The sequence below is a fragment of the Bufo bufo genome, chromosome 1 (genome assembly GCF_905171765.1).
Source record: "Bufo bufo chromosome 1, aBufBuf1.1, whole genome shotgun sequence".
In the NCBI taxonomy this organism is placed as follows: domain Eukaryota; kingdom Metazoa; phylum Chordata; class Amphibia; order Anura; family Bufonidae; genus Bufo; species Bufo bufo.
In genome coordinates, this window is record NC_053389.1 from 710,684,399 (window position 1) to 710,701,964 (window position 17,566).

The following is a 17,566-nucleotide window of genomic DNA, read 5'->3' on the forward strand; positions in this document are numbered from 1 at the left end:
TCTGATGCTCGACACGGGCTAAGGACAGGTGGTGGAGGGGATTTGGCCCCCATGTAACACTTTCTTGTGTGGGTTAAGTCCTAGGAAATGTTGATAGAACTAATTCGGCAGAAAATGGCTATTGCAGAACCACTCTGGGGTAATGTTCACATTGAAGCAGAAATGTTTGGAGCTGATTATCAAACAGAATCAGATGTTGAAATCCAGTCAATTTTTTGGGGGGTATTCCAGGGGTCAGTAACCTCCGGTACGCCAGCTCTTGTCAAACTACAACTACTAGCATGATCCATTTATTTGCATGTGTTCTCCAAGAACATGCTGGAAGTTGTAGTTTCACTGCAGCTGGAGTGCTGAAGGTTGCTGATCTCTGGTGTATTCCTTTTTTCAGATGTTTAAATACAAAATGCATACCGTATATAGCAAGCAAATGTATAAAGAAAGTAGATTTTGGACAAATCCGCTCCCAAAAAAGCTTCAGTATTTGAGAGCAGCGACGTAAAAATAGTTGCCCATGTGAACTATAGTTTATATTTTCCATTCAAAACAATGGCGAGCTGTTCAAGGGTTTTTGAAGCGTTTTACAACTTTCACGAAAATGACTTGCGATGTTGCACGACCAAAGTCGCCATGTTATCTAAAGGAGACTATCCATTTAAAGAGCACCTGCCACTTTTTAATTGTATCTTAATTATGTGTAGTGTCAATATTATTATTTTCAGTAGTTACAGCGAATGTACAGTAGCTTCTGCAATTTTGAGTATATTAAGGGTATGGCCACACAGTGAGGTTTCTGGATGCAGTTCTGGAAACTAAAATCAGACGTGAATCATAAAAGTGGAGATAAGACTTCACCTCTTGTTAGAATTCACTTTCGGTTTTGGCTTCCAAAACTGCACCCAGGAACCTGATCGTGCGGCCGTACTCAAAGCTACATGCACATGGCCATATATATATATATATATATATATATATATATATATATATATATATATATATATATATATATATATGTATGTATTTTGTGGTTTGCAAACCACGGATCCACAAAATATGCACTACTGGCGAAGTATATCATTGTATGTGTATCTAAGGTTCGCTTTTAGACTGGAGCTTCTTTGTGCACCTTCCCTAAACTTATGAAAATGGCGCACATTATTAATAAATTTGGTGCAGGTGCCATGTGTTTGTGCATATTTCAGTAAAAGTACGCTTGGGGGATGCTTAAAGCGGAGTTGCAACTTTTTAAAAAGCTGCACTTTATAAATGTGACCCCAGTGATCTACTGACTACATGGTGATGGATCATGTGATGAGCGCAGTGACGTCATCAAAGGTCCTTTAGCCAGGTCCTGAAGAAAGAAGGCGAGATCCGCTACCCGACCAAGTGGATGGGGTGAGTTAAATTTGTTTATTATTTTTTAACCCCTCAATGGACATTTTACTAAGCATTCTGTATTAAGAATGCTATTATTTTCCCTTATAACCATGTTATAAGGGAAAATAATAAAGATCGGGTCCCCATCCCGATCGCCTCCTAGCAACCATGCATGAAAATCGCACCGCATCCGCACTTCTGAGGGGCCTGCGTTGCGTGAAAAACGCACAATATGCTGCGATTTTCACTCAACGCACAAGTGATGCGTGAAAGTCACCTCTCATGTGCACAGCCCTATAGAAATGAATGGGTCCGGATTCAGTGCGGGTGCAATGCGTTCACCTCACGCATTGTACCCGCGCAGAAAATTCACCAAATTCGCCTAAGGCCGGGGTTCTGCAGTTTATGACGCCAGGGATAAATCACAAACAGAGGACACATAAAAGGGAAAAACCGAGTCTAATTTTGAAATCCACTCCTGGCTTTGGCCTCAAAAACCGTATTGATGAACCTGAGCTTGTAAAGCCAGGGCTCCACAGCATCCGGTAAATTGGTGGGAATAAAGTGGCTTTATGACTACTTGCGGATGGGACGGCATTGCTGAGGAGTCCCAGCCTGATACACATGGTGTTTGTAATGAATGCCATTCTTTCCAGTATTTAATGTGGTGTAATTGCATTAGTAAATCTCCCTAATAGCAGTGTGCACAGTGCCTATAATGTCAAAGAATGCGTTCAGATAGCTTCTTATGAAACTGCCGATTTTCTTCTCGACGCTCGCGTTCTGCGGCTGTCTGGTGTGTGGAAACGCAACTCGTAAAATTGGAAAACAAATGTCCTGGGACCAAGCGAGATAAGCATCTTCTGGGAGGAAACTAGGACTATGAGGCTGCTTTCTCACATAACAATTATGTTTTGGAAGCGGATGCTACTTGAAAATATTCATTATGTTTGGACTGCAAAATGTAGACTTTCAGAAACCAGGAAGAGGTGTATGGAAACCGATTACATGGTTTAATAAAATGCATGGAAAACTGATGGACTTCTCGAAAGGGCTGAGGTTCCTGGGCTAAAAACCATGATAAGATTATATGTAATAGGTGCTCATTTATGATGACATTCATGAGGATAGCTGCTCACTGATTCCCCCGCCCCTTCCAAGGCTGCCCGGTACCTGCCAGTCTCTACTTCCTGCAACAGCGATTGAGTCCTGAGACAGGGGCAGTGATTGGCTGCAGCAGTCACATGTCAGGAAGTGGAGAGTGGCGGGGCACAGGAGCAGCAGAGGATCAGAGAGGTAAGTTTTTGTCTTTTTTTTTTTTTTTTAGCCTTGTGTTCAGCTGTTTTAAAGGATTTTTTTTCCTGGACAACTCTTTTAATATACATGGTATAATGAAGACTCAAAAGAATTACATTTCCATACTCCACATGTTGCTTTTAGGAGTTGGACAAGAAGAAGGAGCGATATGTCGGGCAGCTTCAGGATATCACATTGTAGGACAAGACAGTAGAGGTTTGTGTGAGACCTTGTGTAGATGAGATTTACCAGGTATCTGCTTATGATCGTGCCATGGACCAAGTGGACACAGTACGCCAGAAAAATAAAATGGAGACGCCTTCACCTGACATCCAAAGGAGCCACTCTCTGGTACAGACAAGGGGCGGTACAGGACATGTAGTACCGCACTGTACTGTAAAGAGATGCTAGTAGACAGCCAGTACAGGGGTTTTACCAGAGAAATGGCCATGTCGATTGGTTGGATCTGAGGCTTTGTACGTTGAGTCTACTTTAAACTTATGACGGCCCAGGAAAGACCATTGTAGGTTGAAAATATTGTATTCTGAGGCCATTGTCTTGAGGGACCACTGTAAATAATATATATCTTTATTATCATCATGCTGAAACTACATACCTGCATTATTTTTTGTATGACTATCATCTTGGATAACATGGCATCTCTGACGTTTTCGGTCTCCATTTACAGTTGGGGTAACAGCTCTGCAGTATATACTGCTTCTCTAAAGGGTGCAGAGATCACATGTACATTATATTTTAGTTGAATTATAACTGGTAAATGTCTTCAAAAAAATAAATTGTCGCCCCTCTTATTATTGACAGACTGTGCGCCTGCGGTATGTTCTAGCAAGTATAGATCCAAAATGGTGTAATGCAGCAGTGTAGCGTGTGTGGGTGGTAGTGACCCGGCACTACAGTTCCTGCCCCGCTCTGATCGGTAGGAGTACCACCGCCTGTAAAAACGACCCTCGCTGTTTTAAGGCTAGGTATAAAATGTCTGTTTTCAGTTTCTGTTATTTTTTACCACATCTGTACATTATACTTTACATACTAAGCAGCTTTTCTCCACTGGCTTCTCCTGAGCCATTTAACCGTTTTTTTTAGGCCTTAAACCGCAGATCCCAGCCGTGTGCACCCCGTGGTTTCCCGTTCTTCATGCATCTTTTGCGGCCCCGTAGAAATCAATGTGTTGCATCTGACGCAGAAAATGCAGATCAGATGTGGACTTAATATTTACACTAGGGTTGCACTGGGTATTAATCTTTCGATACCCAATTAATACTTTTTCACCCGGATACCGGGATTTTATTATTATTTTTTTTTTTACTATACTAGGTTGCACTACTGCGCAGCTTAGTCTCTTTACTTATTAGAGAACATGGTGTGCGCCACGCTCAGCATGCGCCATGTTCTCATCGGCCGCTGAGTGGAAAAGAAGTGAGGGAAAGAGTCTCTCCCCACTGTGACGCAGCCGCCACCAATGAAAACGCTAAGGGGGGGAGGGACTCTGAAGCCGCCAGCCACTACTCCGCCAATGAGAATGCTGGTAATTACAGTGTTAGAGAAGGGAGGGAATAAACTTACAGGGATGGTCCGCTTCAGTTGCGCCTTCATCACGAGCGAGCGAGTGAGCGTGATGAACAATAGAGCTATTCGCTCCCAACTTGAGTTCCTCAGTCCCAGTTTCAGCCCCACAGTGTGCAGCAGCAGTATAGAGGATATCCCAGTCCGTACACAAATGATTAGCCTGCCTGAAAAGAAAGGCAGGCAAAAAGATACGTACCATTAACTCATTAACCCCAATCTTGCCACTGCCATGTTATAAACATAATGGTGGTCACTTATTTTTAATGTGAGGCTGGGCACACGCTTTTCTCAATTTGGAGTGGACCCCATGTGCCTCACATTAATAGTAAGCGACCCCCAAGTACCTCCTCAAATAATGGGCAACATGGGGTTAATGCGAGTTACAGAATACAGATGGGGTCACTTACTATTAATGTGATGCACATGGAGATCCAAATTCTTAAAACTATGCTAACATTGATAGCAAGTAACTGTTCATGTACCTCATGCATTAACCCCATGTTGCCCACTATGCACAGAGATGAATACTTGATAAGGTTATTATGAGGCACATGGGGGTTTTATCACTTGGAACGGTTGAACCTGGGCCTTACGTTAACCCTATCATGTACCACCTTGCCTACACCACAACACTTAGGGCTCATGCACACAGACGTATTTTTTATTTATTTACTTTTGTGTTTTTTATGTTTACAAACAACATCTCTTAGCAACCATCAGTGAAAATCACATCCGCACTTGCTTGCGGATGCGATTTTCACGCAGCCCCATTCACTTCTATGGGGCCAGCTTTGCGTGAAAATCACAGAATATAGAACATGCTGCGATTTTCACACAACGCACAAGGGATGGGTAAAAACCAGCGCTCATGTACACAGACCCATTGAAATGAATGGGTCCGGATTCCGTGCCGGCGCAATGTGTTTCCATCACGCATTGCACCCGCGCGGATTACTCGCTCGTGTGAAAGGGGCCTACTTTATTTATGGTATCGAAATTGAATCAAAATTTTGTTATTGTGACAACTAGGGTTGTTTCAGGTATCGAATTTTCGATACCCATTCGATACTTTTGTCCAGTGTCGACTTCGATACCGGGATTTGACATTTTTCGATACTAGGATGCGCTACTGCGCAGCCTAGTATCACAGAGCATGGATCGTGCTGCTATCAGTCACTCTCTCCCTCCCCCTGAGCCGCCGCTGCCACCAATGAGGAGAAAGAGGGGCGGAGGAGGGGATGGCACACTGCGCCACCAATGAAAGTTAATGTTTAATACAGGGCTTGACAAATTTCCTTGGAATCTAGGAGCCAGCTAAAAAAGTTAGGAGCCAGGCGGAGCCGCGTCATAAAGCCCCTAGTAGGTGCCCCCATAGTGCCCCCCCCCCCCCCACACTTCTCCGTAGAGCCCCCCCAATAATGCTGTATACCATGTTACATATACCGCCGCTCCGTCCCCAGACCCTATTGACTATAATGGGGACGGGGGTGGAGCTCCGGCGCAGCATGGCAGTTCGCGGTGAGAGGCCGCCGGACTAAAAAGTTGGACATGCAGTACTTTTAGTCCGACGGCCTTTCACCATGCACTGCCGTGCTGCGCCAGAGCTCTGCCCCTATTATAGTCAATGGGGACAGAGCTGCGGTCCGGCGAAACAGCGGAAGGACGGATCCGACAGGGTGAACAGCCTGCTGGATCCGTCCTGCCGCAAGTGTGAAAGTACCCTTAGTTCTATAGCTACTGAATGAGACGGAAGAAGGGATGCCTTTAACATATAGATCTCCTTGAGAAGCCAATTTGATCCTAAAGGGTTAATTCAAACTGTAATCTAAACTGTGTCCTGTCACTTTTATCTCTCTGCTCCTGTCCCTAATCTTATCACTACTGCAAAAGCATCAGCACAGCCTCAGTGTAACATGTTCTAGAGTCTGACTGACTGTTCTTTTAACTCAAAGAATCGAATGAGTCTCTAACTAATCGGATCTTTAGATTCTTAACCTGTGACTCATTGGATTCTTTCTTCTCCCTGTACTTGTGTCAGTGACTCAGAGCTGCTAGTGCTTGCCTTGCCTCAGCTCTGATTGGTTGGTGGGCGGGGAGGGGAGGGGCTGGCAGAAGCAGCTTCCACTCTAGGATCAGATTACACTCCTCCCGAGCCCCTCCCCTCCCTGCTGCCAGCGTCTCTGCTATTGTGTGCTGTGACGGAGCTGTTTCAAACGGTGCTGCCTCCGGACAGAACGGCAGCTCCGCACCCGACGCCCGGGCACCTTTGAAAACGGGCTGACAAATACCCAAGCGCCAGGACTAAATTCCTGGTCGCCATGGCGACCTGGCGCCTGGGATTTGTCGAGCCCTGGTTTAATCCAAATACAGGAGGCTGGGTGCAGAATCACATAGCCGTCGCCCAGCCTCTATGAAAGGAAGCTGCTATCAGCGGAGTGCTTTCTGGGGTTCCGTTCTGTGCCTCTGCACCGCAAAAAGATAGAGCATGTTCTATCTTTTTGTGGAACGGAGGGATCGCGGACCCATTCAAGTGAATGGGTCTGCGATCCCCATGCGCCTGCCCCACGGAAGGTGCCCGTGCATTGCGGACCGCAATTTACGGTTTACAGCGCGGGCACGGGACACCAACGGCCCTAAGGCAAAGATTGTCAAAAGACTAAGCTTTTGGACTCTGTTTTACTTGCTTTCCATCCATCCATTATTTTTTTTATTTATTTATTTTTTGCGAGGATGGAGTAGCACAAAATACCGGATCCTGCAAAAAAGACTAACACGGAAAGCCGGTCAAACAGAGTCTATAATCGTTTGGACACCATTTGCCTCATTGAGGGGGTTTTCTAGGGTTTCCTATTGATGTCCTACCCTTAGATAAAGGCATGGATTGCACATCCACCAGGCTCACTGTATATAATGCATAGGCTCACTCAATGCGGACTTGAGTTGGTTCTTACACTGATTTGGAAAGCAACCACAAACGCCACAACAACACAGCAACTGCAGGTAGTGAGACCCAGCAGCTCAACAGCACCCTTACTGCCAGGCTAAGCTCCTTGGCACTGGGCCACAAGAGCCCACAAACCCAGCACCAGAGCAGCAATGGCTGCCATGTACCACTGCACGATATGAACACATCTCTTTTAGGGTACATTCACACGACCGTGGTGTTTTGCGGACCCGCAAATTGCGGGTCCGCAACACACCCAGCCGGCACCCCCATAGAAATGCCTATTCTTGTCCGCAAGCTGCGGACAAGAATAGGACATGCTCTATCTTTTTGCGGAGCTGCGGACCCGAAGATCGGGGCCGCGCTCCGCAAATACGGATGCGGACAGCTGTCCGCATCCATTCCGTCCCCATAGAAAATGAATGGGTCCGCACCCGTTCCGCAAAATTGCGGAACGGATGCGGACCCATTTGCGGTCGTGTGAATGTACCCTTAAGCTCACATTTCCATGTGGTTTGAAAAACCAGACTAATGGTCCACATGAATTTGGCTCCGGTGTTTTTTTTTTTTTTTGTTTTTTTCCCCTCGATTATTGCCTTTAAAAAAAAAAAAAAAACACAGGAGTAAGCTTCCTTTATTTGCACAGTGTGTCTTACCACTAGTTTTTTTTTCTTCATGGTGTCTTCCCCTATACAGAAGGTGCTGTTAAATGCCTGGAAAAAAACGCAAAAGCTTCATCATGCTGTGCTTTAAAATAAAAGCCTCCTAATGACCAAAAATGCTAGTATAAAAAAAATTATATTTCCCCTAGACCAGTGATGGCGAACCTATGGCACGGGTGCCAGAGGCGGCACTCAGAGCCCTCTCTGTGGGCACCTGCATCCTGGAGAAAGTCTATGGTGTACCAATATGCCTTAGAATTTGCCTGCCATTCAATAGTGCAGGACATGCTATGAACGGCACAGGCAGCACATTGAATGTAGGCAGGTTATTATAGCTAAATGATAAAGTACATGGAATATATATGATATTGGTGTTCAGGTTAAATTGCCGTGTTGGCACTTTGCGATAAATAAGTGGGTTTTGGGTTGCAGTTTGGGCACTCGGTCTCTAAGAGGTTCACCATCACTGCCCTAGACCTTCCTCTAAGGGTACTTTCACACTAACGTTTAAGTTTTCTGGTATTGAGATCCGTCATAGGTGCTCAATACTGGAAAAAAACGCTTCCGTTTTGTCCCCATTCATAGATAATGGGGGCAAAACTGAACAGAACGGAGTGCTCCAAAATGCATTCCATTCCGTTTAGTTGCGTTCCCAGACCGGAGAGCAAACAGCAACATGTTGTATTTTGCTTTATGCCCTGGGATGCGGAGCAAGACTGATCCGGCATGACCCCAATGCAAGTCAATGGCGACGGATCAGTTTTCTCTGACACAATAGAAAACGGATCCGTCCCCCATTGACTTTCAATGGAGTTAATGATGGATCCGTCTTGGCAATGTTATAGATAATACAACCGGATCCGCTCCTAACGGATGCAGATGGTTGTATTATCAGTAACTGAAGCGCCGGATCAAGCAAAAACGCTAGTGTGAAAGTAGCCTAAGATAACACCAGTGGGAAAAAAACACAACACAAACTACAAAAATTGAGAAAAATGTCAGGGAAAAAACCTGTGTGTGAAAGCAGCCTATAAAGAACCCGGAAGGCCGGTGCACACTGTTGCCTATCAGAAATGGGCAGCAGAAAGAAGTTAGAGAGTGATCTTCTCTTGCCACAGTACTTTCCATTATAGACTGTGGGAGATATGGAAACTGTCCTTAGAGCCCCCTTCTGATTGCCGCCCCTTCTCTCTGTCCCAGTAGCAGTACTTGTGTCCCGAGACCACTGTCAAGGTTTGTGGTTAGCACACAGGGTGGAGACCACTCTTACTGTCTGCGGTAGCTGGTTTAGTCATGTTCATAAAGAAACAAGACAGGCTCCATTCTGACCACGTATGGAAGCTTGTATATGGCTTTATTTACTTTTAACGGAAAATCCAGAGGTAGATTCCCATTTCATCTTTACTGCTTTAGGCCTCATGCACACGGCCGTTGTGCTGCCGTTCCGTGCATTGGGGACTGCAATTGCGGTCCCCAATGCACAGACAACATCCGTGCAGCGGGCCGAACCCATTCAACTTGAATGGGTCCATGGTCTGTCAGCTCCGCAAAAAAAAATACATGTCATATTTATTTGCGGTGTGGAACAACGGAAAGAAACACCACGGAAGCACTACGTAGTGCTTCCGGTGTTCGGTTCCGTGACTCTGTTCCGCATCTCCGGGATTGCGGACCCATTGAAGTGAATGGGTCCACATCCGTGATGCGTGGTGCACACGGCCGTGGATTGCCACGGCGCGCCCAACAGCCGTGTGCATGAGGCCTTAATGGTAGGCTGTCAGATTAATTAGGCCCCATTCACACGACCATATCTTTGCTTCGTATCTGATCCGCATATTTTGAAGATTGGATACGGACCCATTTATTCACGTGGGGCTGCACAAATATGTCGATAGCACACCGTGTGCTGTCTGCATCTGTATGTCCGTTCCGCAGCCCTGCAAAAAAGATAGAAATTGTTCTATTTTTGTCCATTTTGTGAACAAGAGTAGGCATACTCGCAATGGGTCATCCAAAAAATAGATATCACACTGACTTTATATGTATTTTTGGTGTATCCACGTTTTGTGGACCTCAAAATACATGCGGTCGTGTGAATGCACCCTAATGCCTAGTAATTACGCCAGTTAAAAACATGCTGAAAAACTCCTTTGTGGCCTTCAATAGTTAGAATTTCAGAGAAATTCAACTTTATTCCCAAATGCAAACTGGCTGTCACGTGCCCATTGGGGAATATCAAGTGTGGAAAGTGCTCGGGCTCTTCTTATGGATGCCACCCGCTTGGTGTTTATTGACGTTATGCAGTCATGTGCAGGACGGAGCAACGGGGAGTTCAGTGAAAAGAACCTGAACACATACCATGTTTTGGACTGCCTGCTGGGCGTGTAAGAGCATTTGAGAATCAGGCTTAGGCCTCATGCACACAGCCGTGTCCATATTGCTGTCCACAAACCACAGATTCACAAAACACGGACACCTTCTGTGTGCAATCCACATTTTTCTCACTCCCATCATGAGAAATGACTATTGTTGTCCACAAAATTGACAAGAATAAGACCTGTTCTATAATTTGTAGGAGAGACATATGGATGCAGACAGCACAATGTTGACATCCATGTGGTATCCGTTTTGTTTTGTTTTTGCGGACCTGCAGCTCCGGTCCTCCGTGCTGTCGCCATCTTCCAGTCACCGCACTGTTTACATCCTGTTGTGCATGGGCATGATCACATATTCCACTGCAGCCAATAACTGGGTTCAGTGATGTGGCCACAACAAACAGCACGTTACTTCTGAAGCCAGTTATGAGCTGCAGCGGAGGATGTGAAGATAGAGGCAGTGCCAGGACCGACGGATCACCGGTAAGTATGAATCTTCTGTTTCAGAGGGCATGCTCGATATTACCAGAAAAACCCTTAGGCCTCTTGCAGACGAGCGTGTCCGGTTTAGGTCCGGATGCGTCCCGATGCATTGCGGCAAACCTGCGCGAGTTCCGTTTTTCAGTTTTTATCGCGCGTGTGCAATGTGGTTTGCACGCGCATTATAAAAAACTGAATGTGGTACCCAGACCCGAACGTCTTCACAGAAGTTCAGGTTTGGGTTCAAGGTTGTGTAGATTGTATTATTTCCCCTTATAACATGGTTAGGCCTCTTTCACACTACCGTTTTTTTTTTTTTTCGTTTTGCGGTCCGTTTTTTGCGTTTCGTATACGGTCCATATACGGAACCATTCATTTCAATGGTTCAGCAAAAAAAACGGAATGTGTTCCGTATGCATTCCGTTTCCGTATTCCCGTTTTTCCGTTCCGTTGAAAGATAGAACATGTCCTATATTTGGCCGCAAATCCCGTTCCGTGGCTCCATTAAAGTCAATAGGTCCGCAAAAAAAAACGGAACACATACGGAAATGCATCTGTATGTCTTCCGTATCCGTTCCGTTTTTTTCTGAACCATCTATTGAAAATGTTATGCCCAGCCCAAATTTTTCTATGTAATTACTGTATACTGTATATGCCATACGGAAAAACGGAACGGAAAAACTGAACCAAAACGGAAACACAACAGAAACCAAAAAAAGGATCCGTGAAAAATGGAACGCAAAACACTGAAATCTACATACTGTAGTGTGAAAGAGGCCTTATAAGGGAAAATAATAGCATTCTGAATACAGAATGCATAGTACAACAGGGCTGACGTCATCAAAGGTCATATTCCTTACAGAACAAGACAGAAGAGATGCCGGCTGCGCGAACAAGTGGATTAAGGTGAGTTAAAAAAAGAAATAAAATTTAACTCCCCTTAATCCACTTGTTCGCGCAGCCGGCATCTCTTCTGTCTTGTTCTGTAAGGAATATGACCTTTGATGACGTCAGCCCTGTTGTACTATGCATTCTGTATTCAGAATGCTATTATTTTCCCTTATAACCATGTTATAGGGAACGAAACCCCATTCATTTCTATGGGGCCTGCGTTACGTGAAAAACGCACAAAGAGGAGCATGCTGCGATTTTCACGCAACGCACAAGTGATGCGTGAAAATCACTGCTCATGTGCACAGCCCCATAGAAATGAATGGGTCCGGATTCAGTGCGGGTGCAATGCGTTCACCTCACGCATTGCACCCGTGCGGAAATCTTGCCCGTGTGAAAGGGGCCTTAAGGGCTCATGCACCCGACAGTATGGCTTTTTCAGTGTTTTGCGGTCCGTTTTTTTACGGATCCGTTGTTTCCGTTGTGTTTCCGTTTCCTTTCCGTTCCGTTTTTCCGTATGCCATATACAGTATACAGTAATTACATAGAAAAAATTGGGCTGGGAATAACATTTTCAATAGATGGTTCAGCAAAAACGGAACGGATACGGAAGACATACGGATGCATTTGCGTATGTGTTCCGTTTTTTTTTTTGCGGACCCATTCACTTGAATGGAGCCAAGCACCTTGATTTGCGGACAAGAATAGGACATGTTCTATCTTTTCACGGTACGGAAATACTGAAACGGAATGCACACGGAGACACTTCAGTTTTTTTTGCTGAATCATTGAAATGAATGGTTCAGTATATGTACAGCATACTGAACTCAAAAAACGGCCAGTATACTGAACGCAAAATACTGTCGTGTGCATGAGCCCTTAGGCTGCGCTCACACGGGCAAGATTTTTGCGCGGGTGCAATGCGGTAGGTGAACGTATTGCACCCGCACTGAATCCCGACCCATTCATTTCAATGGGGCTGTTCAGATGAGCAGTGATTTTCACGCATCACTTGTGCGTTGCTTGAAAATCGCAGCATGCTATATATTCTGCGTTTTTTCACGCAACGCAGGCCTCTATAGAAGTGAATGGGGTTGCGTGAAAACCCAAGCATCCGCAAGCAAGTGCGGATGCGGTGCGATTTTCACGCACGGTTGCTAGGAGACGATCGGGATGGAGACCCGATCATTATTATTTTCCCTTTATAACATGGTTATAAGGGAAAATAATAGCATTCTGAATACAGAATGCATAGTAAACTAGCGCTGGAGGGGTTAAAAAAATAAAATAAAAAATTAAACTCACCTTAGTCCACTTGATCGCGGCCCGGCATCTCCTTCTGTCTCCTTTGCTGAACAGGACCTGTGGTGAGCATTAATTACAGGTAGAGGACCTTTGGTGACGTCACTCCGGTCATCACATGATCCATCACCATGGTAAAAGATCATGTGATGACTGGAGTGACGTTACCAAAGGTCCTTTACCTGTAATTAATGCTCACCACAGGTCCTGTTCAGCAAAGGAGACAGAAGGAGATGCCGGGCCGCGATCAAGTGGACTAAGGTGAGTTTAATTTTTTATTTTATTTTTTTTAACCCCTCCAGCGCTAGTTTACTATGCATTCTGTAAGATTGTATTATTTCCCCTTATAACATAGTTATAAGGGAAAATAATACAATCTACAGAACACCGATCCCAAGCCCGAACTTCTGTGAAGAAGTTCGGGTTTGGGTACCAAACATGCGCGATTTTTCTCACGCGAGTGCAAAACGCATTACAATGTTTTGCACTCGCGTGGAAAAATCGCGGGTGTTCCCGCAACGCACCCGCACCTTTTCCCGCAACGCCCGTGTGAACCCAGCCTTAATGTTTCTGAAAACCACATGTAGAAACACACTTTTTAGCCCTTGACAAAGTCCCTTACCATGCTCTTTAATTACTTTATTAGGCATAATTGATCTGACAGAGTAATGTATGACTTTTACTGAAAGAGTAAACTTTCCGATCTCCCTTGTGGCTCTAAATCTGTACAGATCCCGCACAGACTGTTTTGCTGTAGCCTAAGGTCCTCTTTTACATTCTTAACTTTGATTTCTGCAGCTTCTGTTTCACAGTATGCAGCAAGCTGCAGAATGCATTCACAGTGGGAGAGCCCACCTGAAGCTCTTTCTCCAGCCCTTCTCTCTACCCTTCTAAACAATCTTCTGATTTATGATCAACTCGTACAATAAATTAATGTTGTCTGAAACTGTCAATTCGTTGGGAGCGGTTGGCCAATGAATGTACCTGGGGTGCCCCGACACTGGATGTCAGGGGAGAGAAGAATCGGTCTGCCTGGACGTCAACATAGGACAAATTAGTGCTGCTACTGTACTTGGCTCACAGACAATTGCCTAAACTAATTCATAGTAATAAGCCCTGAGATCAACACATAGACACATATTACTAGTTTTAAGCCTGGAAATGTCACGGAGACTGTTTACAGATGGCAGTCCAAGATTGCCAAGCTTGAGGAATTCAGACACAAATGGGAAAATGTTTCGCCCATTTGTGGTGCCAGTTTTGTGGATTAACAAAAGTCACAAATCTTGACGCACTGTTGTGTGATTAGCGCGAGGGTCCGCGCCTCCCGCAGACGGGTTTATTGTCATTTGTGCTAGAAAATCCCTGAATCTTACTGATGTATGAAATACTGCTCTGAGTAAATCTTCGCCAAAGAATATTAGAAAGTTGCACACTTTAATTGTACAGTGGTTGTACCGCTGGCTGAGATCAGAATACCGGATGTATTAATTGAGATAATCTTGCCCATGTTGATTATTTCAGTTATTCTGGTTACATCTGGCGCTGCTGTACTCTGAGCCTCCCCTTCCCTGCTCCTTAGATGTTTGTGTCAGGGTTGTGTCAGAGTCTTTTCTTGAAGCTCAGATGGATGCTACACATTATGATTGTATGTGAGGGAACTGGCAAAGTGACTTCCTGTAAATGTCCTGGAATCCAAAACCCTGCTTCTGAGCAAGAAGTATTCATACATTTCATAATGAGCTGGAAAGCCTAACCTGTAGCTTCCGCTAAAAGATAGAACTTGTCCTATTAGGCTACTTTCACACTTGCGGCAGAGTGATCCGGCAAGCAGTCCCGTCGCCAGAACTGCCTGCCGGCTCCGTCAAAACGTATGCCAACTGAAGGCATTTGTAAGACTGATCAGGATCCTGATCCGTCTTACAAATGCATTGAAATGCCGGGTCCGTCTTTCCGGTGTCATCCGGAAAAACGGATCCGGCACGAATACATTCCTATGAAGAAAAAAAAAATCGGATCCGGCATTCAGGAAAGGGTTCAGTTTTTTTGGACGGAGATAATACCGCAGCATGCTGCGGTATTATCTCTGTCCTGATCAGTCAAAAAGACTGAACTGAAGACATCCTGATGCATCCTGAACGGATTGCTCTCCATTCAGAATGCATTAGGATAAAACTGATCAGTTCTTTTCCAGTATAAAGCCCTTAGGATGGAACTCAGTGCCGGAAAAGAAAACCGCTAGTGTGAAAGTACCCTTATTGTCTGCATACCGGACAAGGATAGTACTGTTCTATTAGGGGCCAGCTGTTCCGTTCCGCAAAATACGGAATGCACACAGACGTGATCTATATTTTTTTTGAGGATCTGTTTTTGGCGGACCGCAAAATACATACGGTCGCGTGCAAGAGGCCTTTCTGTGACTTGCCCTCTGTTTCTGCAGTTGTCGGGTGTGATTGGGAACAGCCAGGTATTTCCAGAAGGGTTTACTTCACTGACTTGTCTTGGGCTCTGCTTCCTTTTGGAGCTGCTGGGGTTGTGTTACCTTGAGGACAACGCCAGCTGCAGCGTGGTTTGATTGAGGAGTGCTTGACCTCTGGTGACATTGAGTGTTACTTTCTTACGGCACGTAATTCCTAAATGTCATTGGCCTCTATGTATGGATTTTACGTTCTAGACATCCTGCTGACTTTCCACCATTTATGAGAGCTGGATTTTCATTGGACGCAATAGATCTTAAAGGGGTTGCCTCATGAACACCTTGTAAGGGCATATGCACATTCATAGAAGGGGTCCCCCACTCGGGAACCCTCCTCTATGATCCAGGAGAGCCACTCAATTTGAGCAGCCCCGTTCTGGCAGACTCCAGCCTTTCATGTATTTTATAATCATAGGTTTTTCATAAAGCTAGCCATATCAACTTTGGTCAAAAGCTATTCTTTTCAAACTCTCCCCCAATATACATGCACACTTAACCTGACTTGGCATGCATGTACTCAACAGAGAGTGGGTTAAGCCGCTGCCTAGTTCTGGCGGCAGCTTATCTCCATTGATAACGAAAGGATCGTAAGTTCAAATCCACCGATCCTTCTGTCCAGACATTTTGCTTTTGGTTGGATAGTCTGGGCGCCCCCATACACATTAGAGAGTCTGCTGGTTTCGCTGAAATCTAATGATTCAGGGGATGTTCATCTACCGTATATGGCCAGCCTAATACTCCAGACTGCAGATAAGGGTCCATTCATATCACCGTATCTGTTTTGCGGTCCGCAATATGTGAATCCGTAAAACGCAGATACTGGCCGTGTGCATCCTGCGTTTTGAGGCCCTGTGTTACAAATGCCTATTCTTTTCTGCAAAACGAACAAAAAATAGGACACGCTCTATCTTTTTTGCAGGGCTGCGGATCACACATACGGATGCTAACGGCATGTGCCATCTGCATCTTTGGGTACTTTCACACTTGAGTCGCCGGAACTGCTAAAAAATCCGGACGCAAACTGATGGCATTTGTCAGACGGATCCGGATGCGGATCTGTCTGACAAATGCATTGAAATACCGGATCCGTCTCTCCAGTGTCATCCGGAAAAAACGGATCCGGTATTCATTTTTTTTGCATTTGTAAAGGTCTGCTCATGCGCAGACCGGAAAGCCGGATCCGTTTTGCCCCCGGAACACTTAATGCCGGATCCAGCACTAATACACTTCAATGTAAATTGATCAAGTAATCAGTATTTTTAGCCGGAGAGAAAACTGCAGCATGCTGCTGTATTTTCTCCGGCCAAAAAACGTAAGAGGGACTGAACTGATGCATCCGGATGGGAATGCTCTCTATTTAGAATGCATTAGGATAAAACTGATCAGTTTTTTTCCGGTATTGAGCTCCTGTGATACCGGAAAACAAAACTGCTAGTGTGAAAGTACCCTTATGTCGACCCCTAGAAATGAATGGGTCCGTATCTGATCTGCAAAAAAATGCACCTGTAATTGAAAATCATTCCATTTATCTGAATGAGGCTTGCAGATTTCCACGTGGTTCCCACCAAACAACCCCATTAAATTGAATGGAATTAGTTTACGATTGCAGAAATTTCTGCGCCAAAATCTGCAGGGTGTGGAAGCCCCCTAACTGCCCGGATCGCCGGGGCCTTTATGTAGTATGTCCTCCCGTAGTGGAGAAATTATCGAACTTTTGTGTTCATATCCACATCAGAAGGGGTGCTTAAGGCCGGCAACTTCCTGTTTCCCAGCCCTGTCTTTGACTTACGGCTTTCATTTCACCTGCATCAGCAGTGCTATCTCAGCTGTTAGCGGCCAGCCATCGATATTCATTGCTTCAGCTGCTATTGCTCCTCAAATGGGAATCAGAGAGAAAAGGGGACGGCAGTGCCCGGTGAGAAGGTCTGCCCTCCCCTCCTCCCTGGGTGACACGCTTCCAGCACTTGGACCTTCCTGCAGGTCAGCGGCTGCACACAGATCATCTCTGCCCGTGTCTGTATGTATATACATTTGTGACTTGCTGATGAAACATAAGGGTTAATGCTATGAGGCCGTATCACATTTTGTGTTCACCTATATGTAATCCGCTATTTCCCATTAGAGCAGGTGCCAATGCAGACGGCACATTACTTCTAATGTTATATTGGCCTCGCAGCGC

General features: G+C 45.2%; 1 protein-coding gene across 11 annotated transcripts in view; it reads left to right on the plus strand.

Moving 5' to 3' along the window:
• MEF2A (myocyte enhancer factor 2A) overlaps window positions 1-17,566 on the plus strand; it is a 154,679-nt gene that overhangs the window by 17,762 nt on the left and 119,351 nt on the right. The window contains exon 1 of one of the 11 annotated variants that reach the window (XM_040414226.1): window positions 17,291-17,404. The exons of the other annotated variants lie outside the window; for them this stretch is intronic. The gene's annotated coding sequence lies outside the window, so the exon portion shown is untranslated. Of the gene's footprint in view, window positions 1-17,290; window positions 17,405-17,566 lie in introns of those variants that run through there. 11 annotated transcript variants of the gene reach the window in all.